Source organism: Corvus brachyrhynchos, unplaced genomic scaffold, assembly GCF_000691975.1.
Source record: "Corvus brachyrhynchos isolate BGI_N302 unplaced genomic scaffold, ASM69197v1 scaffold280, whole genome shotgun sequence".
Taxonomy (NCBI): domain Eukaryota; kingdom Metazoa; phylum Chordata; class Aves; order Passeriformes; family Corvidae; genus Corvus; species Corvus brachyrhynchos.
Window position 1 is genome coordinate 213,841 of NW_008236198.1, and position 27,675 is coordinate 241,515.

At 47.7% G+C, this 27,675-nt stretch overlaps 1 long non-coding RNA gene across 1 annotated transcript in view; it reads left to right on the plus strand.

Moving 5' to 3' along the window:
* LOC108448304 overlaps nt 1–27,675 on the plus strand; it is a 41,852-nt gene extending 14,177 nt beyond the window's left edge. Inside the window, exons 2-4 of the long non-coding RNA XR_001864149.1 lie at nt 12,146–12,356; nt 22,911–23,045; nt 23,843–27,675. This is a non-coding gene — a long non-coding RNA (uncharacterized LOC108448304). The remainder of the gene's footprint in view (nt 1–12,145; nt 12,357–22,910; nt 23,046–23,842) is intronic.

Consider the following 27,675-nt stretch of genomic DNA (forward strand, 5'->3'; position numbering starts at 1 on the left):
CCCTGTTTATAGCCCTGTGAAGCTGATGTTCCCTGGGTGCTCCCAGCAGATGCAGTTTCACAGATCAGGACAAATTTGGGGCTGCATTTAAAATGAGGAAGGTGGTTTGGCTCGGTTTAGGGTGGTCCTTTCTCCTTTTTCCTGGTTTCCTTCAGTCACTGTTGATCTTCCTGGTTTCAACCAGTGGGATATGCCTGAGATCCTCTTGGGAAGGCAAAGATCTGATGAGGATCGTGCTATGGAAATGTTGCACTGTTTCTGAGGCAAGGCAGGAGCCTCGGAATTTACCAATGAATTCACTTTCCTAAGAAAATTCCCACGTTAGGATGAGGAATACCTGAGGAGTCGTTACGTTTTGTGTGTTTTCTCATCTCTGCCGGGCTGTGACACCGTGGGTTGGGTGAGGAGCAGGGGATGAGCTGCATCCTGAGCTGGGCCCGTGCATCTGGAGAAAGGAATAAACAGAGCAGGAGCCAGCTCTGAGCAGGTCGGAGCTCTGCAGGAGGGAAGGACACCTCGGATGGAGCTCTTCAGGAACAGCTCCCAGCCAGGAATGCGAACAGTCCCGGGCCGAGGGAAGCCGGGGGCAGCTGAGATCCCATTCACCGATGGAAACCACCCCCGGCTGCCAACGCCCCGCACCTTTTCCAGGGAAAATCCAGCTCCGGATTTTCGCCTGCACAGGGAGATGGGACACGGAACTGAACTTTAAATTCCACAGCTCTTTATGAGCTCTTATCTGTGCCCTTCGATCTGTGGAACCTGTCCCTGCTCCGGGAAGGGCAGCCTGTGTCCCGCGGGGTGGCATCCAGGGAGATTATCCAACACCTGTGGAAAAGCCTCCCAGCCGCAGCTTCCCTCTGGACCTGGCTCTGGTTTAGTCGCTGCGATTCCAGGAGAGGGCTGGAACCTCTCCAGGTGCTGCGGGTGCCACCGGGGCTGCCCGAGGATGGCTGCTGGGGAAACTCCAGCTCCTCCTCCTTTTCTCCTCCTTTTCTCCTCCTCCTTTTCCTCTTCTCTCTCCTCTAGATGGCCCTGTGGCCCTGCCTGGGAGACGCCGCTGCTCCCGGCAGGAGGGAGGGAAGGAGGGATGGATGCTCCCCGCTCCTTCTTGGAGTGTCAGCTGCCAAAAGGGTTTAGTTCAGCTTTTAGCAGTCTGTGGGATGACAAAATCACGGAATTGTTTCGGTGGGAAAAGATCTTTAGGACCATCGAGTCCTCCAGCACTGCCAAGGCCACCACTGCCCATGTTCCCAAGTGCCACATCCACATGGATTTTAAAACCCTCCAGAGATGGGGACTGCACCTCTGCCCTGGGCAGCTGTGCCAGGGCTGGAGAGCCCTTTCCAGGACGAGATTTCCCCTACAATCCAGTTTAAGCCCCGCCTAAACCTCCCCCTAAGACATCTCCTCAGCTTGTTACCAGGTATAGTGTCACCTGAGAAGAAGCCAAATCAAAAACCAGCGACATTTCCTATTAAAGCCAGGTTTAAAACAGTTTAGAGGAGTTAATGAAGCAGAGAAGACCTCATTCACGGTGAAACAAGGCAATAAAAGGTTTGTTACTCCTGGGAGCGGCTTCCACTGCAGAGTATCTGTAACACAGGTGCTGCACTGCCCTCGTAACTCACTCAGGAGCTGTTCACTCCTTTCCATAATCCTGCTTTTCCCAGCACTGAGGATGACCTCTCCCAGAGCCTGGCCACTTAGGTGACTTCAAAGCGCTGCCTGAAAATGCTGGTGGCCAGGGGTGGCTGCAAGGCTCCTTCCTCCTGCTCCTTTTCTCACCAGGGGTGTCCTGTGGCTCCACATCCAGCAAGGAGGGTGATCAAAGGTACCCAGCGAGCAACAACCTCCACCAGGGGTGAGAGAACTCAGGCTGGAAGATCTCTTTTATCTCGGGCACGCTGTAAAATATGTTAATAATTTAGAGCATCCAAGGACAAAAAGACAGCACTTGAAAGGGAGGTGAGAGAACGGCACGAGTTTTATGAGGGCTGTTTGCAGAGCGAGGAAATCAAACAAATCTTTCATTTGACTCTGAGCATGAGAAAGAGGTGTGAGGCAATTCTTAATGAGATCGATGCCCGAGGCAAAGTGCATTCTCTGGCTCTTTTGTGTTTGGCTTTCTTTTTTTTCTCTTCCTTTTTTTTTTTTTTAATTTTTTAAAAATTTAAATGAAAAATAAAACAAGGAACGATCTCGAAATCCCGAGGTCAGCTCCCTTGTTTTGCTGGCGTGAACAGCCCTAAATGTTGGAAGGTTTGCCTGGAAGTGGAGCCCGGAGGGGCTGTGGGGGCTCTGCCAGCACCACCATGTGAAGTTGGAGCACTGTCAGGGAATTTGGGATCTCCTATGGCTCTGAGATAACCAGGAATTCTCCTTAGATGCTCCACGGGGCATCGTATAACGCCCCAGATTTTGGGGCATGACAGGGAAGCAGTTTGAGGTTTTATTTTGTTTTCCTGAGAATAATTCCCTGTTCTCCTGACAGCAACAATTTACTGATACCCCATAGGGCACCCTGAATTAGGATTTTAGGGCCCCACCCACCCCAAACACCTTCCACAGGTGGGTCCCTTCTGCAGGACATGCCCTGAGCCTTTAAATCTGCCCAGTTTAGCATCTCTGAGCACAGAAGGTAGAAGTGCTTTTCTCTGTGGAGCTTGCTGGTCATGAAAATATTACTTTTTGGTGTGATGGGTGAGTTCAGAGTAATTTTACAACTTCTTCAGCTTGTTATCTGTATTTAACCAGCCCCTGGGTGGGGATCAGGCTGCCTTTCCAGTGTATTTGGGTGCAGGAATTTGAACAACCACAAGCTTCTTGTGGAGAATGAAAAAGGAGAATCAGCAAATCTCGTACAGATATTTTGTCCTGAAGTCAGAACAGCCCTGAGTAACCTGGGGAGAGGGTGAGGGACCAGCCCAAGCTGGGCAGATGAGCCTCCCAGCTCCCTTTGAAATCTTTCCAGCTCTGCTGGATGCTGCAGCTCTGATGGATCCCGTGTGCCTGCAGAGCCGGGGCAGCTGTGAGGTAAAACCACGGTGCATTCATTGCTAAATGACAATTTATGTGCCAGGAAACGTGTGTTAGTGCCACATTAAAGCCCTGCTAATTTCTCCTGATTAATTGCAGCAGCAATATCAAGTGAATTATTGATTGGGCTCTCGTTACCACAGCAGCTGTCTGTCATCACCCTGTGGTGGTTTGTGAGGACTCTTCCCCTTGTCCTTCCTGGGCTAGAACTCTGTGATGGATCATGAGCTACATTCCTACAAGGAGCAGATGCCAATTTCCCTGCTGCTAGGGGTCACATGAGGAGGTATTAAAGTTTAGAGGAGACGTAGAGTGAATAATGGAGCAGTACTTAAGGTGTTGTTGAGGATTGAGGAATGAAACTGTCTTGGAAGCACAACCAAGGGTGGGAGTGGATCCAACTGCAGAGTCCTGGAATGGTTTGGGATGGAAGGGAATCTAAAGCTCATCCTGTTCCACCCCTGCCATGGTCAGGGATGCCTTCCACTATCCCAGGGTGCTCCAACCTGGCCTTGGACACTTCCAGGGATCCAGGGGCATCCCCAGTTTCTCCAGGCAGCTTTTGGAGAGGGAAGGCTCTGTGTGCTGAGGTCAGCTTTCATTTGGACTGTTCTTCCCTTGAGTGCTGCACTGTGGATCAGCTCTGCCCAGTGAGGCCCAGCTGGGGATATTCCAATGTGGAATTTGTGCTCACACCGTTCCTTCCCTCTGGAAGGAGGCACAAGAGCTTCTCCTGCCACTCAAGGCCAAGCCAAGCCTCGTGCCTCGCTCAGGGCAGGCAGGGGGAGGTTTATCCCCACCTCCGAGGCACAAAAGGCACCACCATAACTTTAATGTTTATTTGTAGGTCAATGTCAGCCTGAATTCTCCATTCCTGGTGCTCCCTGCCCGGCAGTCACTTCCTCTGGACACTTCTTGGTGCTTGAGCTTTGTTCCCAGCACTGTAGGAATGCCTGGGAATGTGATCTGTGAGGATTATCCAGCTCTGAGGGGCTGTGACCAATGGCAGTGACAGGGCAGAGCTGGTGGAGTCACTGCAGAGAAATTAAAGAGCACACTCCACTCCCTGTGATCAGCTGGCAGCCAGGGAGGAAGGAAAAGACAATGGGAAAGAAAGAAAGAAAACACCCCAATCCTTCCACGGCCATTCGCATCCATCCCGGGAATTTCCCCAGGAAGAGCCAGGCTGGCAAAATGACCACTCTGATTAATTAGTGAAATGAAAAGGCAAAATGCAGGAGTTGGGGGTGAGGAGAAGCATCTCCTCAGGGCAGGTATTTGCTGCTGAATCCAGCACGGTTTGGCCTTGCCCGCCGTTCTAAACTGATTTTAAGTGAAGCTTTATTAATTCCCGCAAGCCTCAAATGAAAGGGAAAGCTGGAATTTCCAATGGCAACACGCAGGAAAACACTGGGTGCTTTGCTAAGGAAAATATAATCTCCAAAGCTGGAGCCAGAGGAGGGGAGTTAATTTATGTTGACTGGAAAAATAGCAACTATCCCATAAATCCTGCAGGAATGGGCTGTGCCAAAATTGTCCATGTAAAACCCAAAGGAACCCTTCAGAGCAAGAGAATTGCTTTTGGGGTGACAGCAAGTGGAGGGGAGGAGCTGCCAGGCTGTGATCCTAAAAATACAACAAATAAGATGTGGAGTAAATCAAGAGTAGAGACCAACGTGGCAGCATCTTCCTCTTTCTCCAAAGAGTTCGTGTCTGGCAGGACAAGAAGGGCTCTGGAGCTGCTGCTGAGTCCTCACAGGAGGGATCAGGGTTTGTCACAGAGCCTCACATGTGGTTTAAAAACATCTCACAATTCAGTGTTATTGTAGGAGATAATATTCTTACCTGCAGTGAAAATAAAGGTGAAGGGAAATTCCAGTACAACCAATTTATGTGCTGAAAAATGGCGTTTCAGCTTAACCCAGAGGGTCAGGAAATCTGCATTAAATGGGGTGAGAGCTGCCAGTTTGCTGCTGTGGTGTTGAGGGGTTGCCATACTCCAGCTGTAGGTAAATGGAATAAAATCATCCTGCCCAGAGCCTTCAGGCTCTTGGTGGCAAATCCTCTTCATCCCCACTGATTCCATGGCTTTTTTTCCCATGCTCCAGCTTTGGAGACTGCCTGGCTTGGATGAAGTGCAAGGAAAATAATCCCAAAATTGATCTAAAACCTCCCGACACTAGGCAACGCTTGGAAGTGCCTTGGGTGGAGACTTGGTAATGCTCCTGGCACCTCTCACAGGCTCCGTCCCCTTGTCCATGAGTTTTAACGTGGAAGTGAAGCTGAGCAGGGTCAAAGGACGCTGGGAGGGAAGTGCTGGTGTTGGAGGAGGAACTGGGAACAGGGCTCAGGGTGGAAAGTTGGGGCCATAGACACAAACCTGCTACAAACGCTGTTATGCTGCTGCTGCTTTCGGTGCAAGTTGATTTTATTAAGCATTTAATTCCAAGATTTTGATTCACTTTTAACGTTTATCTGTTTTAATTCAATTATTTCAAGGTACGTGGTTTTGATTTACCACAGCAGCTTAATTCCTTAAAGAAGAAAACCAAAGAGTTTCCCAGTAACTTCTCCCTCCCTGTGTAAGGCTAAAAAGAAAGGAGGAAATTAAATGTTTAAATCTTTCCATCTTTTTTTTGCTGTGCAGTGATACTGACACAGGCAAACCCCGATTCTACACCACGGTAGATATTTTAAAATTAATTTCTGTTGCAGTGACTGGACCCTAATTGGTGTTACTGCATCAGCTGATGGAGCAGTGCCAGCTCCGGGCCTCTGCTTTGGGAGATTCACCTCTGGCTCTTAAGGACAGCAGAATAAAAAGGTCCTGGAAGGGACCTTCAGGATCACTCAGCTCCACCCCTCCTGCCGTGTCTGCCCACGCTCAACAGTAAATAACAAAGCACAGGCCTTTTCTTTTTGCAATCAGCAGCTGAAGGAAAATTGGTTGAAGTGGGAGCCAGATTGTGCCCAGGTGTGCGGCTGGAAGTGGGAAAGGTCCCCTCATTCCCCTCCTGCAGGGCAGGGGCAGTGTCCTGCGAGCTGAACACCAGAATTTTGGGGCAGCCACCCCCCCCAGCCCTTGGCTTTTGTCCCCCAGCCTGGCAGCAGTGGGCAGCTCCCTCAGCGCTCCCCTGCTGCCACAGCCGGCATCGGGTGCTTTCCATCGGGAAGGACAGGCTCGGGCTTTATTCCACCTCACCTGGGCTCTGGATCCAGGTGAGCTCAGCTGCCTCGGTGCCTTTAATTGTCATTATCAGAGACAAGAATCCCACACCGGGTTGGGAGGGACCTTACCATCCCATCCCATTCCACCCGTGCCGTGGCAGGGACACCTCCCACTGTCCCAGGCTGCTCCAAGCCCCAATGTCCAGCCTGGCCTTGGGCACTGCCAGGGATCCAGGGGCAACCCCAGCTGCTCTGGGCACCCTTCCAGGGAACCATTCCTTCCCAAAATCCAATTTAAACACATTCCCTTTCAGTTTGAATCCATTGCCCCTTAGCAGGAAATGCTGCTACAGCACAGGAAGTTGGCACGGCCATAAAACCACCTTAGGAAAATCATGGATTAATTTCCATGCGCACTCATAGAAATAAAGTCTGGTCTGTGTTCTGATGATTTATTTTATTTTAAATATATGGGCTCATGCAGTGTAATTGGTCGTGGCATATTTTGCATGATGAACACAACAAATTGGCTTTTGTGGAGCTGTTCCAAGCAGTTGTTCAAGACAAAAAAAGTAATTAGTGAAAGCAGCGATTAGTGACAAACGAAATGGGGAAAAATGGTTTTAACCAAATCTACTGTGAAATCTGCACCACACAATTTTACTGAAGCCTCTTGGATTCCCATTCTTTCCTCAGGACTTGTTGCATTTCCATTGCATATAAACATTCACAGACCACTGTGTGTAAATAACAGTTTAAAGAACAAAATGAACCATTTGCATGGGAATTGAGAGCATTGACTTTGTGACCAGACAATTTTCAGCCCGTTTTAATATCCACTTTATAAACAGCAGCTTTGCAGAGAGTTTAGGAAAAGCAATTCAGATTGGAAAACTTGGGTACTGCCAGGGATCCAGGGGCAGCCCCAGCTGCTCTGGGCACTCTGTGCCAGGGCCTGCCCACCCTCCCAGCCAGGAATTCCTTCCCAATCCCTAATCCAAGCCTGCCCTCTGGCAGTTCAAATATCCATCGGTTTTGATCGAGTTCGCCGTGGCCGCCTGGCTCTCTTGATTAAAGCCAGAGCTGCCACTCCCCCTCCCGAACCAGGAATTTGGGAGCAATCAGAATTTCCAGTGGTTCCCATCTGTGTGGGACCAAAGGAAACCCTTTGTCATGGTCCATCGCCTGTCACTGCACAGATCCCCCGGACTGCTCTGGCTGCACCTTCCTTCCCATGGCAGATCTGGGAGCATTTTGGCTTTGCTGAGGAGATTTATCATCTTCTGTGGGAGCTGAGCTCTGGATTGGCATAAGAGAAACCCATGGGAAGCCAGGGAGCTGGGAAACTGCTATTCATCTTGTCCCAGCTAATGCTAGGACTAGGTTTAACCAGCTTTAATTATAAAGCCACGTTTATAGAAATCTATATCCAGTTTTATACATTTTGCTGTGTTTTATTTTTAACTATGGAGCAAAAATTTTTTAAAATTAGGGATCTTATTTAATTTATTTATTAAATAATATTTAATTTAAAGAGTAATTAAAAATTATCAGGTCTTGTGGTGAAGTAGATCTTCTGTAGCTGCACCTTTCAGATGTTACTGATTATACAGAGTTGTACTTAATTAATAAATTACAATATTATTATTAGCTGTAAAGCAAACTGATTTCTGTGGGTTTTCTCACTTGTAAATCGAAGTTTGTTGTCATAAATAGTCAAATATGACAAGAATAATTTGTTAGCAACTAATGTAAAGGTAGATGAGGTCATGGCATAATAGTTGGATCAAGTCAGGGTTATCAGTTTTATCTTACTGCCTTTAGCCTTTACCCAAGAGCAGCTGTTCAACATTTCATTGTCAGTTTTAAAAGTTCCCCTCTCTGATCCATTGCTATTCCTAAATGGAATATGCCTGGGAAATGAAGAATATTTTGGCTTTGTTTGCAAAAGCAATACAGAAATCACCCTTTGGTGGAGTCCCTCCTGTGCTTGGGGATGAGTTACTCATTCATCCTGCTCGGATCCTGCTCCGTTTGTGCAGAGATATCAAAACATAATCAGGAATATCTGAGGGCAGTTTGATGCTCCAGGAGCTTTGTCCATGGGTTACTGCTGGCATTGTCTGCCACTGACAGCCCTGTCTGTGGAAGGGATATTAGGGAAAAAATGTCTGCAGTGAAAAACTCTGATTGTGCTGCTCGTCTGGGAAGGAGTTTAAATAATATCATTCCAGGCTGAATATGTAATTTGGCATTAAAATCTCATAACAGGATTAGCCCATCACTCACAGACCCTGCAAGAAGAATTTTCAAGGCAGTTATTTATGTGGAGAAGCCAAGACACTTGTGCTTTTTCCAGGCAGATAATGGGGGCTGGAGAATGATTTATGCCAAATGGAAACAATTCCTCATAATTGCATGAAGTGCTTAATATTCCATCTCCTCCCCGTTAACAGGAAACTGTCTGGCTTTCAATTTATGGTTAATTTGTAATAATCAGACACTAAATCTATCATGTGCTCCTTTGCACTCTGGAATCAAATGAAGCCTTTTCCCCTGGGAGTCTCCTTCCAAAGCCCTGCTCACCCCTTGCTGTCAGTAGCACGATTTCCTTTCCTCACTTCACGTGCCTCTAATCAGCCAGGAATTAGGCATTTAATTCAGCTGATTTAGGAAATAAAATCCGTGCATTCCCATCTCCAGCAGATCAAGAATTCCTGGATATTCTACTTGCATCCCAGGAGTGGAAAACACTTTGTGCTGCAGGTTGGGAATAGCAGCAGGTACGGAGCAGGGCAGATTCATAGAATCCTCTGCCGGTGGGATTGTGTGGTTTTTTGGGAGCTGGAGAGGCTGGATGAGGAGCACAAACTGCCTGGGAGCTCCAGCTCTGGAAAGGTACAACTTCCCCAAAAATCAGTTGGGATTTCTGTATCCAGCATTGCTGTCAGAGGAGTTTCCCTGGGAATTGGTTTTGGTTACAGTGGCATGTTCATTTTCTGAAGCTTAAGGATGCTGGCTTGGGCTCCCACTAAAATCCCACAAACTTTAATTTAGTGGGATGGCCTGAAATGGGGACTGTGCCCTGGAGCAGGCCCTGACATTAACCAGCTTCCCCAACATTATAATTTCAACCTGAAGTGCTGCCAGACAGGGCAAGGAGCTGATTTTGGAGGCTGTAGGAATGTAAATAGTCAGAAATATCAGAGCTGGAAATGCACAGGTCGGGTTCATCCTTAGGGGGAAAAAACCCCCCCAGGCTGGCAGTGAGGTCTGTGAATTTATCTTGGTTTTCACGAGTGGAGGAAGAAAGCAAAAAGCAAAGATTGTTTCAATGAGATGTGAAAATTCCAAGCCCTGGGAGCTCTGCAGAAGCTGAAACAAACCTGCTGAGACCCCAGGCTGCACAGGGGCACGCGTGGGATATACCTGCAGGCTCCAAATCCAACCCTGGATGTTTATTCCAAGCAGGATCGAGCCAAGTCTGGAAAAATCCACCATGGATGTCTTGTGAGAAACCAAATCCCCGCCTGCTTCCAGAGCAGGGCTGACTCCCCGCACAAGGAGGATGCCCCAGGGAAAGGGTGAAAGTGGGAGGGAGAGGAGCAGGGCTGCTTTGGGGTGGAAGAGTTCAGTGCAAGGTCTGACCAAACAAGAAATCCTTTGTTCCCGGGCAGGAGAAACCCAAAGCTCCAGCAGGGCATGTCAGGCTGCTCCACTCTCCCCCAGCACCTGCGGATTATCCTGATGGGGTGATGATGATCCATGCACAGGGCTTGGATTTATTTTCCCCTCTTCACAGCTGCTGGTAACATCCTGATCGTTTGGACGATGTGAGGAAGTCAAATCCATCCTCAGAGACTGAAATATGTTTTATTTTTGGTGAAGTTTGGGAAGAAAAAAGGCGGTTCGGAATGAATATCTGTTTTGGAATGACTCTGGGAGAACCCAGCACAAAACAACCACAGTGTTCTGCTGCAAAGAGCAAACATGTCAAGTCTCTGCTATACCTTGATTTTTCTAGGTCACAGAAATACAGCCTGAAAGCTTAAAGGTCATTCCTGAATATCCCTAGGAAAAGCTGGACACAGAAAATGTACTTGGCTACAGTCAGAGAAGTGATTTGGCTCAGTGAGTCCCTGAGCCCAAAGATACCAAAAATGTCTGGATTATTTATAATCCCTGTGGAACCTAACTAGGTTGAGAAATACTCTCCTGTCATCTTTTGGTTCCTCCCCAGAAAGAGACTTCCCAGACCTTTAAGCAGATTTTGAGGATGACAGCTAGCTGCAATCCAGGAGTCGCTGCTAGTTTTGAAGCACTGCTTGATTTTAGGGAATATCTGAAGGAACTGTTTAAAATCCAGTAAATCTCCTTGCTTTCTCTTGGATTAATGAAATACCTGGGAAAAAATAGTGCTGCAGCCACCTGCCCTGTGGCTTTCTGAAGCTTTCTCTAGGCTATTCCATCAGCCCAGCAGTGGAGCAGGATATATTTTATATTGGATTGCTTGGAATTAGCAAAGGCAAGTGTGTCAGGGAAAAGAGCTGGAGCTGCAGCTGATATAAGATCCTTTATTGGGTACACACACGTTGCAATTCCATTTGCCAGGAATCCATGGAGAACGTTTCCCTCCAAGCACAGAAATGCTGGGAGAGGATGGTTTGCAGTAGGAGTGTGAGGAATAAAACCCCGGGAGTCTTGCAGCTTCCTTTGGTTCCTGAAGCAGCTCCTCTCCCACCGCCCCAGGGCTGGGCGAGTGCTGGATCTGCAATATTGATTACCTGGGCCACGGGGCCTCATTTGTAAAGCCTGGATCCAGTAGGAATCCATCAGGATTAATCCTAACCTGGTCCTTTTCACTTTGCTGCTGCCCTGGTGGCTTTTCCAGCTCCATCCATCTGTTAACACCATTTCCAAAGGCAGCCTTGGAAGGCTGTCCCTGCAAGGGAAGAGCTGAATGCGAGGCAGGAACCCAGCTGTTGTCAGCAGGCCACAGCCATGATGAATGAAAATTTAACTTCTCCCAGATGTTCTGCCATCCTTCCCCATCTCCTGTCCTTCCCATTCCTCAGCCCTTTCATCCTGCTGCTGCTGGAGGTGGTGCCCGTGGCCAGGGGAGCACTGGGCTTTCCATAATGGATGTTGACAGGGAAGGGAGCAGCAAAGGGAGAGATCCAGCCCTCAGCCATGGCCAGAGCTGGAATTTTAATGGATCAAAGGCATCCAGACAGCCCCCGCATGAGGGGAGCATCTGGAAGAAATAATAATCAGAGGTTTAGGGGGCTGCTTGGCATCTTCCAAGCAGGTTGGAGCAGTGCTGGAATGGGGAAATTGTCCTTTAATTTGAGGCTGTTCTTGGAGGCTTTATGGTAGGGCCTTGCTGGCCAAAGGGCCTCCCAAATCCCTTGGGAAGGGCTTAGCCCCTCATGAGGGGGTAATAGGAAAGCTTGGAATGGGAGTCAATCCTATTATTTTGTTGATTTATATTTTTCCATGACATATGCAGCAGCAGTTGCTACAACAAAGGGCTGCATTTATAAATGATGCAAATTGAATTTTACAGGCATGCACATGTAGCTGCTCGTGTCATACATCGGGTTTGGATTAATGGATTATGGGATATTATAGGCCAGCATGTCTATACGTATTTCTAGGAAGGAATTGTTCCCTGGGAGGGTGGGCAGGCCCTGGCACAGGGTGCCCAGAGCAGCTGGGGCTGCCCCTGGATCCCTGGCAGTGCCCCAGGCCAGGCTGGACACTGGGGCTTGGAGTGACCTTGGATAGTGGAAGGGGTCCCTGCCCCTGGCAGGGGTGGAACTGGATGGGCTTTAAGGTCCCTTCCATCCCAAACCACTTTATGATTTTAGGATTTTTTTCCTTTTCCCCGACTACTGAATCCTGAATGATGTTTCCCTTCTGATTCAACTCATCCCAGGCTGACCTGCAGCATCCCCATTTCTAAGTCTGCACTTCAAATGCTGCCACACAAGAGGTTTGCTGGTGCACACGGAATTCTGCTCCCGGAGCTGTGGGATGGCATGGGAAGCATGTCAGCAGCCGTGCCTGCGAATGGGGGGCTGCATCCTACAACTTCCTCACAAGAGGAAGAGCAGACACTGATCTCTGCTCTCTGTGACAGGAACAAGGTAAGAGGGAGTGGCTGGAGCTGTGCCAGGGAGATTTAGGTTGGATATTGGGAAAGGCTCTTCCCCCAGAGGCTGCTGGGCACTGCCCAGGCTCCCCAGGGAATGGGCACGGCCCCGAGGCTGCCAGAGCTCCAGGAGCGTTTGGACAGCGCTGCCAGGGATGCCCAGGGTGGGATTGGTGGGGTGTCAGTGCAGGGCAGGAGCTGGATCCATAATCCAGTGGGTCCCTTCCCACTCAGTTTATCCTGTGATCCCTAAGGTGTTCACTGAGCTCCCCTGGTGTTTCCAGGTGCTGCTGCCCTCCCCCAGCAGAGTCTGTGCGGTCACAGCTCAGTGCCCTGGCAGTGATTTGATCTCTCCACAGGCACTGCCTCACTGAGAGCTGGGATCGTGGGCTGGAGATTGCCTTATTCCCACCTCACGGAGCAATCCCGTTCCCCACAGGGAAGCCTGGCTGATCCCTGCTCTGCCGCAGCCCCTGGTCCCATCCTGAGCCCCACTCCCCGAGTGCAGCCAAACATCGAGGGCTCTGCGTTGTGCTGCTTCTCTGCAGCTTTTCTGCAGATGCACCCAAGCCCAAATGTGAGCTCAATTATTTTTGTCATCATCCCTGACAGTTGTGATTCATCACCCAGAGTTGTTTTCTTGCACATAATAACTTCTGTGGAGCAGAAAAGCTCTTCAGCTGCACATCTGTCAGCAACCCAGGGCTCCTCAGCCCAGCAAACAAAAGAGCTTCGTTTCTTCCTTCTAACAAAGACATTTGCTAAAAGAGGCTGTAAATGTTCAGAGGGGGTTGTGTCGCTGTGTGAGCTCCAAAATATTCCTGTTATGATCTGTATTAGAGGCTGGGTAGACATACAAGCTCCAAGTGTCATTAAAGTGTCACACAAGTGTCACTAAAGGGGCAAGCGAGAGCTTCCAAACCCTTGGTGGATGTAGAGGGTGATTTCTCTTAGGTCAGTTTAAAATTCCAGCAACTGTAGCTCGACTGTAACTGCTGTGTATCTACTTGGATAAATAATCACCATTTCAATGGACAAAAACCGACCTAAGACACCCCAGTGTGTTGCCTGGAGTTTGTGAAGGTCTGGCTGGCCAAGCTCAGGTTGTTTCCAGCCAACTCCACCTCCCTTTCCTGCATATTCTGAGGTCCTGGGACAGGCTCAGCCACATCCCAGCTTCTCCCTCCTCTGGCACATCTGCGGGACACCATTCCGTGGTCCTCACCCATGTGGTCTGGAAGATTTAATATGTGAGGACTGGGGGAAAAATCCCCAAAAGGTAGTTGAATTTAAATGGGGGGAAAAAGTCCATGAATATTCAAACTATGGGAAAAAAAACAGGTTGAGAGTTTCCCTTTCAGATGTTGTGGCTGGAATAATTTGGAGTAAGGTGAAGAACAAGACAGCAGTGAGGAAATGCTGGGTGTGGGTTGGAGCAGGGACAGTGGGGTCCCGTGTGGGTCACACCCAGTGATGGCACTGACAGCCCGGGGACATCAGTTTGACTCTGGGCAAATGAGATGTGGAGAGCAGAGTGGGACTTACTGGTTGAGGTTTATAGGATTTTTGGGTTGGGGTTTTGTTTTTTTATTACTTCAGTTGGCAAAGTCAATTGATAAAAATATTTTCCAGTGGAAATTAGATTTTATACTATTTTATACTTCCACTAGATTGCTAGTACAAGCAATTCAGCAAAACCTGGTTTTACCCATTTTTAATTCTTAATCTTAAAAGCGGAAATTTGGCTTTGAATTTCAACTAAAACGGGAAGGTTTGTTAGGGAAACACTGCCCTGGAACTGCCTTCTTTTCCATGTCCACCCCTCTGGTTTGTTCTCCATCCCACACTGGTTTTTAGGGAGGAGACTCTGGGGTATTTGAGTATAAAATTACCTTGTTTTTTCTAAGTATCTGACAGAAATCCTTCTTGCTGTGAACTGAGCGGATTTCTTCTACTTTTATTCTTCATGGGCACGGAAAACAGTGGATAATGGTCGTATGCAGAATAACCTCTGGGGATTTTTACTGCCTTTATCCTTGTGTTTTCTGTACACAGCAAAGCCAACGCTTCCCAGCTTTCCTCATCCATCTTTATTTCAGGAGTCTGTTCCCATTCCTCTGAACCTTTTTCCCCATTGTTTTCCCCGGGGTGGGTGCACAAGAGCTGTCGATGCTCCCCGTGTCCGGCAGGCCAGGCTCCCCTGGGAACGTTCCGCACCCCGTGCTCGTGTCCAACGCAGGACAGCGAGGAGCTGCTCCCCGGTGCAAAGTTCCTCCTCCTTCTCCTCCTTCTCTCCAGGACGCTCAGAGCCGCTCCCGGGCTCTCCCTCCGGCGTTTGCCTTCGGGTAAATGTTTGCGTATCAGGAGCAGCCCAGCAGAGGGGGTGCAGACCTTTTTCAAATCGGGTTTGAGGGATGATTTGCGTGGAAATGCAAATGGCGTTTGGATTAATGGCTTTATTATTTTTTTTTTCCCCTATGCACCACCGAAATTTTCACTTTATAAACCAATGTTGGGGCTTTGCACATCCCCAGTGGGTGCTGTCACCCTCGTGAGTGTTAATAGAAGTTTTTGCCTCGCTGATGCTGGGAAGCAGAGGAGCAAAGGGCCCTCATCACAGGGGCAATATTCCCTGTGACCTCTGGCAGTGCTGCCCGAGCCAGAAGTGCAGACCCCAGCCTTTGGAGCAGCCTGATGGTGTGTCACAGGCAGTTCGTAAAGCAGGGGGAGCCTGAGGGACAGAGAGATTCTGAGCTTTTTCCAGAGGCCAGGCAGTAATTGCAGGGTTTGGATCCATCCCTCCCTCCCAGCCGAGCACAGCAGGAGAGCTCAGACCCTCAGCTGCCTCCTCTGTCCTTGGGAGCAGAGCCCGACATCCCCCTCCGGCTGCCCCCTCCTGTCAGGGACTTGTGCAGAGCCACAAGGTCCCCCCTGAGCCTCCTTTGCTCCAGGCTGAGCCCCTTTCCCAGCTCCCTCAGCCTCTCCTGGGGCTCCAGCCCCTTCCCCAGCTCCGTTCCCTGCCCTGGACCCACTCCAGCCCCTCAGTACAGGCACTGCAGGGATGATTTGCATCCCCAGCGAAGAAATTCAGGAGACCTTTCCATCTTACAAAGGTGGATTTTTCCTTGCTGTTGGTAATGATTCCTTGTGGCATGGGCGTTTCAAGCTTTCTGCCGACCAGCAACAGCATTTTGCACTTTTATGGCACCTCATGTCTGAAGATCTAAAAGTGTTTTTAAAACATTACCTGATTGTGTGTGACAACTCACCTGGCAGGTGGATGAGGGGGTAAAGCAGCAGCAAACTTCCCTGGCACTGGAATAGAGCCATGGTTTGGTTACCAGACAGGGAAGGGAAAGGAACAGAGCATCAACATGCTGAGGAACAAAAATTCCTACTGATGGAGTTTAGAGCTGCATGGGATTGCCCCTCTCAAAATTCAAATTTTGACCCAGGGACTTTCCTTGTTGTGGATTCCCACCTGGGAACCCTCCACCAGACCTTTCCTTGTGGTGTTAAGAGCAAAGCCTGGAATATTATGGATATGGAATATTCTGGCTTTGTGGTGTCAGCTCATATTCGGGATTCAGAAATGGATTGGCTCTGCTTTCCAAAGGCATTTCTTAAAGAAGGTGTCGCCCCAGCTGACAAAACCCCAAATAAGCAGTTTGGAGCTCCTGGGAATAGGGCAGTCCAAAACCCACAACACCAAACCCAGCCAAAACAAGACAGAAATAAACCCCATCCTCCTCCCCCGTAATCATAAACTGCACCCAAACCCACCCCAGCCACTGCTCTGCCCCAGCTCGTGGTTTCCATCCACACACAGGCTTGGATTGGAATTCCCCAAAGTTCTCCACACCCCAGCTCTGCACTGGGGCTGCCTTGGGATGGTGTATGATATTTTTATAAGTGTGCATGGGTTTATTTTATTTTATCATTTTTTTATCTGTGATTTTTTTTCATTTGTGTGGATTATTTGATTTTATTTTATTGTATGATTTTTTAATCTGTGATTTTTTTTTTAATCTGGATGATTTTATTTGTGTGGATGATTTTATTTTATTTTACTTTTAATATATTATTTTTTTATCTGTGTGGGGTTTTTTATCTGTATTGTTTTGTGTGGATGATTTTATTTTATATTATTTTTTTATCTGTGTGGGTTTTTTAATCTGGATGATTTTATTTTATTTGTGTGGATGATTTTATTTTATTTTACTTTTAATATATTATTTTTTTATCTGTGTGGGTTTTTTTATCTGGATGATTTTATTTTATTTGTGTGGATGATTTTATTTTATTTGCATGTACATTTTTTTTAGTTGTCCTGCTATTTGTTGTCAGGACCATGGAAACACAGGAATGAGAGGCTGGACCATGAGGGTTGAGGTTCCCTCACGGCTCAGGAAGGCCAAATCCCTGGTTCTGTAAGGCCCACCTCATCCAGCTTTTCTCCCAGCATCCATTCTTTTGGATAAATATCCCACCCCCGTCTCTGAGCCTTGTCCTCCTGTCCCAGATGCCTCTGGCCAGTTTTTGCCTGTGATCTTTGTGCCAGCCTTGCTCCTGAACACAAACAGCTCTTCCCTCCTGCTCCTGCTCCCTCCCTGGGGTGGCTCCTTCCGGATGCTCTCCCTATTTTTATCTCTTGACCTCCTGCCAGTCAGAGCTGAGTATTTTCAATGCATCTGCAGCACCTGCCTGTGAGGTTTTGGGAATTTCGAGGCTCTTTTGGAGAGGGCCTGACCTGATCCTGATGAGAAGCACGTCTGCAGCTTTGCTGCCTTCCCGTGGCACTGTCAGCTTCTTTCCATCATTTAAAGCTTGTGGGGCTTTTTTCCATTTGAAAATGGTACCAATTTGTCTGAAAATGGGACAAATTAATTTCTAAGTGCTGGTTCTCACTGTCACCTCATGCAGTGGTGCCATCTCGGTCAGCAGATGGCCCGTGGGTGATCCAGGCACCTTTTTTTGATCCTGCTTGTTTTCAGTGTCTCTGCAGGATGTATTTTCCTATAACCAGGAAGATGATGAGGAGGAATTGTCATGAGGGAGCTGGGAAAGGGGCTGAGCCTGGAGCAAAGGAGGCTCCGGGGGGACCTTGTGGCTCTGCACAAGTCCCTGACAGGAGGGGGCAGCCGGGGGGGTCGGGCTCTGCTCGCAGGGAACAGGGACAGGAGGAGAGGGAACGGCCTCAGGCTGGGCTGGGGAGGTTTGGATTGGAAAGGATCTTAAAGGTGATCCCATTCCACCCCTGACATGGGACACCTTCCAGTGTCCCAGGATGCTCCAAGCCCTGTCCAACCTGGCCTTGGACACTTCCAGGGATCCAGGGGCAGCCACAGCTGCTCTGGACAACCATCCCCATCCAATTCCTGCTCAGCTCGCTGGCTTTGCCTTGCTCAGTCCCATGGCTCTGTTTGCGCCAGGACCCAGAAATCTTCCCAGTCGACTCCAGTCCAACCAGAGGAGCCAGGAACATGTGGGAGCCTCTGGCACCTGCTGCACTGGAGGCCTGGCCAACCTGACCACAGCACGGAGGTGACCCCAGGGGGGCTTTTTTCTTCCCAAAACAGAGCAGGGCCAGGGCTTTGAAGCTGCCAAAGCTCCAAATGCAGAGTTCATTTTAATGAAATTGTATCATCCTGTGTGCTACATACCTTTAAATGTTGGGACTTTATTCATGTATTTTTAAATGAATTTTTTCCCCCCTGTGTGGGGCTGCTGACCTCCCCTCCCATATTGCCTCCAGATGTCCAGGAGGGAGCAGGGATCCTGTTCCTCTGGAAAAACGCTGTGTTGTATTTTCAGTGGGATTAGATGATCATCATCCACAGCCCCACAGAAAGGTGATCCCACCATCTCCATCCCTGGCTGCTCCTTCCCTTTCCCACCTCCTTTGAACCATCCTGGGGAATTCACCAGGATTTTAATCACTTTTTTTTTTTAAAGTTTAACCCAGAGGGGTTGTTTTAAGCTGGATCTGGATCACTGAGGTGACCTCAGGGCAGGGCCAAGGAGGAGGACGGCCCGATGTCCTCTGGGCTGGTGGCCTCAAGAGCTGCAGAGAGCAGGAGAAACATTGGCTGGGGGTCAGAAACTTTTCAAAAAGCCTAAAAAATCAGGGAATAAGTGAAATCCAGCAGGTGGGAGAGCCCCGTGCCTCGTGCACCATCCCAACTCTCCTCACCACATCCCTTTGCCAACACGAGGCTTTTCCATCCGCATCAATATTCCTGGCTGCTTTTTGATTTCCTCCAGATGGGCTACAATAGTTCCCTATCTTCCTTCTTTGGTCTTTTTTATCTTTTATTTCAATCCAAACCATTTCTCCCTCTCTTGCCAAGCTCTATACTGTATCGCATTCCTTGCTCCTTCAGACACAATATCCTCCTTGACCCAGCCTGGCACGTTTCCACCTGCCCTGTTGTGTCTGTTCCTCCTACGAATTCTTATTCCAGTCCCAAAAGCATACCCAGAGGGATGTGATAGCCTGTTGTCCATCATCCCAGTTACATAAAGTGTCCCTTGGACATCACAGGGACAAATTCCCGTTCCTTAAACCTCCTGAGCTGCCCAGGAGGGCTGGATTTGGGAACATCGCTCCACTTTGGGTACGTATTTTCGGGAAGCATCCCTTTTAAGTGAATCATCTGTTTGCATGTACACCCAGGCTCTCTCCCAGGTTGACTCCTGCAGTTGTGTACAGCTGCATGTGCCAAAAAGCACATTTTCAATTTCTAAAGTGTTGCTGCCGAGCAAGTCAGGGCAGCGTTTAATTGCGTGGCTACACCTCTGTCTCCCTTGACTGGAGTAAAAATTATTTAAATATTTGTGCCAGTTCGTGTTTCCTCACCTTTAATGACTAGAACAAAACCTTTTTGAAGACCCTTTGGAGCATTTCTATGCATTTCTTCAATTTTTCCAATGTCTTGTCTGCTTAATTTAATCTGTTGGGGTAAAACTAAGGATAACCTGTTCATTTAAGGGTGAAAAACTGGCACAGGCTGTGGCTCCCCATCCCTGGAAGTGCCCAGGGCCAGGTTGGAGCAATCTGGGATAGTGGAAGGTGTCCCTGCCCGTGGAATGGGATGGGTTTTAAGGTCCCTCCCAACCCAAATCATCCTGAGATTCTGTACAGGAATAAATGAAGGCTGCTCCTGCTGGTGGAGTGTTTGAGGTGGTTCTGTCTTGCTGTCATTTCTCAGCAGCTCTGAATTCCAAGTGATTTTCCCATATCACCATCACCACTCATTTCCCAGACTATGCTGGATTTGCTCTCAACACTTCTCTTTCCTGTTGTTTTTTTAAAATGTATTTGACATGGACACCCCAAAAGAGAAATGAAAAATAAGCAATTCCAATAAATCCACCAAAAAATCAAAAAAGGAACTTTTCTACTGCTGAGTTCGAACTAATTTGACTCATAAGTCAAAACTGATGGAAGAAAATCACAGCTCTGGGGTAATTTAACCTCATTTATAATCATTTCAAAGTGAGTGCAAAGGTGCCTTGGAGTAGTTAATCTGACTGAGGGGTTTTTGAGATCAGTGATGTGAAGGAGGAATAACCCAGTTTGGCTTTTGATATTATGAATATTAATGAGTTTGCACTGGTATAATTTGGCCAATGTAAAGTAAATTTGATATATCTGTGGCAAATCCTTAAGACAGTGATAAGCACTTAATTCTTTTTCACACAATTATTTAAAATATACTCACTTTGCACAAGCTAAAACTTTTCTCCTATGGAAGACTTCTTTTTTTTCACCTGGGATCATTTGGGTCTGTTCAGAATTAAAGAAAATATTTTCACTGCTGTCTGAGCACCTTTGGCTCGAGGTTCTATTTTGCCAGCTACCTTTCCCATGAGAGAGACGTGCAATTGCAATTTGCTTAATTGCTGAATAACAGATAAGAAAAATGAAAGAATTAATGGCTTCATAGACCCAGGCTCAAAGAAGAGCCAGCTGAAATATGGGCTGTGATCTGTGGCTCTGCTCTGATGGATCTGAGGCTGTGCTATCTGTGCCCCATCTTAATTTGTCATTCCCACTGGAAAGCAACCAAAGGCTCTGCTGGGAGATCTTTTCATTGCTGCTGTTCAAAAAGGGCATTTTCCTTGCAAGCCATTTGTCTCTGCCTTGTTTCTGCCAGCAGGAGGGAGGGCTGCACATGGCTGGCAGATTGGAGAGGGCCACTGGTGATAAGATGATCAAAGAAAGGCAGAATCCTTACAACCCTCGAGTCCAACGAGCTGTATCCACCCAGGACAACAAACAGAGCGTTCTGCTTTTCCCTCGTTTTAAATGCAGTGTCATTTCCAATAAGGCTGATGCGTACAGACAGATTCTGCAGCGTGGTTGGGTGTTTCACTGATAAGGGGGTCAGGAATTCTATCCATGACACGTATTCCTCGTATCTCTGATGAATCATTAGCAACCAATTTGCAGGAGGCTTTGGGGCAAGTCCCCACCAGTTCTCCCACTGCAGGAACATTTATTTGCTGTTGGTAGGCAGAGGCAGGCCCTGGACACTGTCCACTCCTCGTGACTCACACAGCAGCCACCCCTTTTTTCTGTTTGGATTGGGATAAAAATCATCTCCAGGAAGGGATGGAGAACATGGCATTATTCAGCTCATCATTCCCAGCATGAAATCAGGTTATTTTCATGTGGGGTTTGAGACAAACCCACGGCCATTCTGGATTTCATGGTTGCCACAAGGCCACTCCATGGCTGTGGTGGCCACGCTCTGCAGATCAACCCTCTGGGCTGCAAAATATGGAATATTGTCATTGGGATGCTTTGGTGATTGCAGGACACAGTGAGCTTATGTAGAACTGTGGGATGGTTTGGGTTGGAAAGGACCTTTAAAAGTGCATGGGCAGGGACCCCTCCCACTGTCCCAGGCTGCTCCCAGCCCCAATGTCCAGCCTGGCCTTGGGCACTGCCAGGGATCCAGGGGCAGCCCCAGCTGCTCTGGGCACCCTGTGCCAGGGCCTGCCCACCCTCCCAGGGAACAATTCCTTCCCAATCTCCCATCCAGCCCTGCCCTCTGGCAGTGGGAAGCCGTTCCCTGTGTCCTGTCCCTCCAGGCCTTGTCCCCAGTCCCTCTGCAGCTCTCCTGGAGCCCCTTCAGGCCCTGCCAGGGGCTCTGAGCTCTCCCTGGAGCCTTCTCCTCTCCAGGTGAGCACCCCCAGCTCTCCCAGCCTGGCTCCAGAGCAGAGGGGCTCCAGCCCTGGAGCAGCTCCGGGGCCTCCTCTGGACTCTCTCCACATTCTCCCTGTGCTGAGGATCCCAGAACATGGGAAAATTCAGAGAGGATCCTTTCCAGGAATGCTAAAGGTGCCCCTACACTGAAGTACTCCACGTGGAGTTTGACCTCATTATTCCGGACCTATCCTTGTACAACTTTCCTTTAACTTCCTCTTGCTGCAACAGAGACACGGAAAACCTTCAGATGAGTTCAGTCACTTATTAACTGAGGATTCCTTATAAAGGTTCAGTTTTCTCCTTAATGCCATGGAGGACCTTTGCATTTTCATCAGGGGTTTTTTTTCCAACCTCCATGATGAATAACTGGGGAAAAAAAGTTATATTTCTTTACCACATCCAGCTGTTTGTTAGGTGGTGGAGGAGCAGAACTCTGTGATAAGGATCAGAAGGCAGAGCCAAACTGATAAATATTGTAATCCTGATGATGGAAAAAGAAAACCGGCTGGGATTTTTCTCTCTTTGTTTCTTTAATTAAGTCTAGACTCTACGTGTTGTGCTGCTCGGAAATATCTGGAAATATTTACCAAATTGCATTCTGATTATGATGTCAATAATCAAGTGAAAAGAAGGAGCAGAGACTTAATTTAGGAAAGAAAAGAAGTCTCTTGATTTGCAGCTCTGTGTTGCTTAAGAGAGCAGCACTGAGCTTCAAGGACAGAAACGTTCTTTCCTCCCAGTTTGTAAAAGTTATTCTCACCAGCACCTGTGGTCGCCAGGAAAGAAGAATTTTACATCCCTGACTCCAGAGAAGTGATGGGGGTGAGGAGATTTCATTTCTTGCCCTTTTGGCTTCCTGTTTAAAACCCAGAATACCCATTTCAGCCTTCTAGAGGATTTCTTCAGCAAATCTCAAGCAGTTTTGTAATCATTCTGATGCTCTAATCTCTTTATCTACTTAAAATCTACCTTTATCTCTTTAAAACTACAAAGTTTTATGGTCTCTGGTCTGAGATTTTAGTCCTTGCAGATTGTCCACAATTTCAGTTTATTCCTATATATTTTCCTTTCCACTCTTTCTTTAACAAAATAACTGAGGCTTCAAGCCTCTGATGACTTCTGCCTGTGCCTAACTTGAGGTCGGAGCAGAATTCCAGCTGAGGATCTGCCCTGTCCCGGCAGCAGGACTGGAGTTTGCTGTCGGCCCTTGCTCCAAAGCAAAGCAGAAATAGCAATGGACAAAGAGCGAGCCAAAACCACCTCTGGAGGCGTGGAGTAACAAACTGTTCATCAGATACTCAGGGTTTACTCTTCTCTCTACTCCCTCATTAGCTGCAGCACTTAAAACAACACCCAAGGAACCAGGAATGATTTTGGAGGAGCGTGGCCGCAGGTGCCGTCTGTCTCCAACGCCGACAGACAGACAGGGACATTTGCTGGCTTTTTGGAGAAATCTTTCTGGAGCAGGTAAGAGACAGGATCCCCTGGATTCATCCCAGAGAGGCATGTTGGGACTGTTATTTAACCAGCCTGTAAATGAGCTGCTTAATTAGCAGCCAGGCCAAGCAATTTCGAATATACAATTAGAGTTTGAATACAGATGTAAAAACCACTTTCTCCTATGGCTGGGTTGGTTTTTTTTCCAGTTCAGGGATATTCATTTATTTGATCAGTTAAAAAATGTTAAGTCTGAAGTGAGCATGTTCTTATCTCATATTTTCCACCCAGCTGGAAAATCTCTCTTATTTACCTTGTAACATGACAAAAATCACGGATTCAGGTGCATTCCAACCTTTCCATTAGCAGATCTGGTAATAAAATTAATTACTGTGCTTAAAAGTGGCCCGATTCCATCAAGTTTGCAGTCCTGGCCACAGGATAGTTTAGGGGGGATAACACAGGACTGAAAATTAGCAGGAATAATTTCAGCTAAGAAAAGTAGGTGTCACATATAGTCACAGTAGAGTGATGATATTATAGGGGATAGTTTTTAGAGGGGTTTAAAGGAAAGGGGTACCAAAAATGCAGTAAAAGCTGTCACAAAACAAAAGAGCAATGTGGTCTTAGAAATAATGACCAAAAAAGACAAATATATTGATTTTTAAAAAAAATTTGGGTACTTGTTTAGAGCCTGTCACCGATCCACTCTGATAGCATCCCCCAGAATAAGGCAAACCCTACATTTACAGTCAGATTTTGCAAGATGGAGGTATTCAGTCCTTTTTTTTTTTTTTGGCTAATATGCATTTTCTTTACTTCTGCAGGTCCTAATGAGAGGTGAAATTCCAAACCATCGAGCTGGATATGCTGAAAAGGTAACTACCTGCAGATTGTGTCATTCAAGCATTTACTTAGGTGCACATTAGGTACTCCTAAAAAGGTAATAAAAGAAAATTCCTCTTCTTGGCTGCCTAATTTCAGAGGCCATAACCAGCTCAAGGTGTTCCCAAGGCTCTGGTGTGGATCCTGTTGCAGCCTGGCTGCTAAAGGCAAAGGAATTCCAGATGTGCTGGGGCAGAGGAGGAGGAGGAGGATGGGGAGGGTGTGATGCCAGGCACAGGGCAGGGTATTCCTGAGGCAGGAGAGAGCCCTGGATTTTGGCCCTTGTTTTTTGGGATTATGTCTGAAGTGATGCTGTTGAATGGAAAATGCAGAGGAGGGAAGCAGAGCTGGGTGTCCAGGTTTGGAAATGTGGCTGCTGGGGGGATGCACCCAGTGGCCAGAGGTGTCTCCTGGGAAGATGGTGATGCCCCAGCATGGTGAGGGGAGCTCCACCTGCCATAACTTCAGAAAGGACTTCCCAGGACAGCAAAAGATGGAGAAAGAGAGACCCAGGTGGTGCCGAACACCCAGCCCTGGCTGCTGGAATGCTCCTCACCAACCTCCTCCATGCCCAGCCTCATCCCTCAGCCAGCCAGGCTGGTGGAACCTGTCAGACCACACGCTCTCCCTGCTCGCTGACAGCTCTTCCCAAGCTTTGTTTGCATGCTGGAGCTGGGACATTTGAATTCCAAGTGCGTGGGGACGGCTCTGGGGGCACAGCGCTGCGCTCCCAGGGAACGCTGCCTCCTCTGCCTAATTAGAGAGGGAGCTCTAGGAGACAAAGATCTGCCAGCCTGCTTCCCTACTGCTCCACAATCCATATCAGGAGGTGTCCAGAAGCTACTCCCTGTCCCTAGGAGCCAGGCCCTGGGTGCCAGGGATATTAATAGCTGCTGTATCGTGATTCAAGTGTCTGCTCAGCAAGCGGAGGGACATTCAGATGAGGGACCTCAAGGAATTCCCATGCCAGGGACAGCTGGGATAGATACAGTTTCCTAGGAGCCAGGAGAGGGATGGGTGGCTCTCACGTTCTCCCTGCCACCACAAATGTCTCCATCCACTCCATCTTGCAGTGACAAAGTGACACTCCTGTCCCCTCATGTCCTCAGAAGGTTCCCACTGCTCTGTTTGTGTTCCATCCTCTGGCAGGACGTGGTCCCCCAGCCCAGGGAAAGGATAACCACACCTCATCCCAAGCCCTGAGCCCGGGACAGCACAGAAGGCACACCAAGCTTGATCCAAATAATAAAAATGAAGTGATTCCAATTTCCAGCATGAAGCAAAAGGGAAAAACAAGGTGCCAGGAATTCCATGGCATCAACGTGAAGATAAAAGCAGAGATGCAGCAGGAAGATAAAGAGATTAGAGTATCAGAATGATTACAAATCTTGCCCGTAGCAGTGCCTGTTCCCAAGGCTGCCTGCCATTTCCCAACGATAAGATCCAGGTTTTCCAGGCTGGGTAGTGTTTCTTTTTCTCCTGTTTGTGCTGGAAAGCTCCGAGCTATTTTTCACTTCAGGCTGCGAGATATTTGTGCTGAAAGGTTCAGCCATTTCTACAACGGAGGTTATAGAAAACAAAAAAGACAAAGCTGTTCTGTTGAGAAAAGAGAGAAGCTGAGATTGGTTAAGTTTTGCCACACTGGCCAAGAATGTGTCCTGTGAAACACCTGTGAAAATCCAAATTTAGCCAAATTATGAGTCTCCAGAAAACTATTGCTCATATATAATCAGGGTTCATGTGTGGTTCCTGAGCATCTGCTGCTGAGGGAAATGTGCCCTCAGTCCAGTGCAGGGTACAAAATGACAGTGAAATGGAAAACAAGTTTGGGTTGGTTTTTTTTAAAGAAGGTATATAATGCTATTTTTAGAAACATTTTTCAAATTATCCTAAAATTAAAGAAGTGCAAGTAACCAATGCTTTGATTTGAGCAATAACCTCACTGACAGCACCTTCCTGATCATGTTTGCTCTTTCCAGTACCTGTTTTTAGGTCTGTACTTTCTATAAGTACCCATTAGTAGCTAAAATATAACTCTGAATGAGAAGAACCATGGAGGAATGAAGAGATGAAGAAATGGGACTTAGAAATTTGTATCCTTTGTTTCACAGCATTGACCTGTCCTTTCACCCATAACCATGAAAAAATGCTTAATAATTCATATGCCCTTGATTCAGGACAGAACCAGGGGTATTCCAAGAATTCCCTCAGCCTTGTTTCAAGCAGAGTTTGCTTCTCCTTCACAATTTTTTTTGGGTCATTCCTGGTGAACTGCCAGGCTCTAACAGAATTCCCACTAAACTGGGGGCTGTGCTGCTAAAAGGGGTTATCCCAGATATTTTATGGACAAAGAAGATGTGCTGAAGTAAGGAAAGTTCCCCAGCCTAGAGCTAGGATGAGGTGGTGAGCCTGGGAACCACAGCTTCAGGAAGAGGCTCCAGCACCCTTTCCTGCTGCCTGGGAAAGCACAGCCAAAGCTCAGGTGTGTATAGTGAGAACAGGATGAACACCCTGACATGTGCCAGGCAAACTGTTCACAGCCAAACAGGCTCTCTCTCAGGTAATCATGGCATTATTTAAAGGTCATGACTTAGAAATTGCCAGGACTGCAGGACAAGTGGTTAAAAAATGCCATCTGCTTTTATGGTTGTAATCATCCCAAACTGCTGGACTACAGCTTTCCTGCACTGGGATAAATGCTGTTTGTGATATGATTGTATCATTGTGCCATCCTGGGATTATTTTTCCTGTATCATGAATCTCTGCTTTAACACCATGCTCCCACACTGGTGTTTTTCCAGGAGAAAGAGATGTGCCCAGACCCCAAATAACTGACAGATAAGAAAATACCAGTAAATTCCTGACTGGAATACCAGTAGGCTCCAAAGTTTCTGGCTTTGTCTCCCACTTTCTCCCTCTGGGATCTGCAGGAGCAGCAAACCAAGACCCTCAGGCCCTTCCATCAGCTTCCAGCACCCACCCCACCCTTTCCTCTGCCTGCCTTTTCCTCATGGCAGGGATGCCTCTGCCTCTCCCTCCCCGTGTTTAACACTTGCTTAAATATTTCAGCCCTGCAATGCCGAGAGTTTGAAGCCTCCAAGTTTGTTTTCTCCCTTCCATCATCCCTGGGATATTTAGGATAAAATTCAACGTAAAATGAGAGACCACAGCAGTGATTCTGTGCTCACATCAGGCTGTCGCAGTGCTGAGCTGTGCAGCTGGGCACAATGCTCACTTTGAAATCCCACACCACACACGTGATGGCTTTCATTAAATATATTATCTGGTGATGATGGTGCTGTGGAAAGAACGCTCTCACAGGCAAACTCACTGCAGAGGGAGGAGACCAAGGCATTTTTTCCATTTTCATTGCTGGCTGTAATCTGCAGGGGAATGACTGATCTAAGTGGGCAGATGTTGCTCTAGGAGATAAAACTTGGAGTTTCGAGTCTTAAAGGTCCTCGCACTGATACTTGTGAAAATGGGTGCTTGTGAGAGTGCAGACCTAAAACCAGGGTTATACAGATGCTCTCCCAATCAGGAATTAATGAAATGTGTTCAAGGAACTGTTATTTCTGATGTATAACACGGTTTGTCATCTGCACAGAAGAAAACAAGGTTTAGAGGAGCAGTTCCCAGAGGCATTAATCAATTGCTACTCAAAAAATTCCACCCTAAATCCAAGAATGAGAGTTGCTATCCTTGGTTCAATCCAGCGTGCAACTTGTAGCTCTCAGGAGTGAGCAAAGATCAAACTTATTGGGAAAGCAAGAAT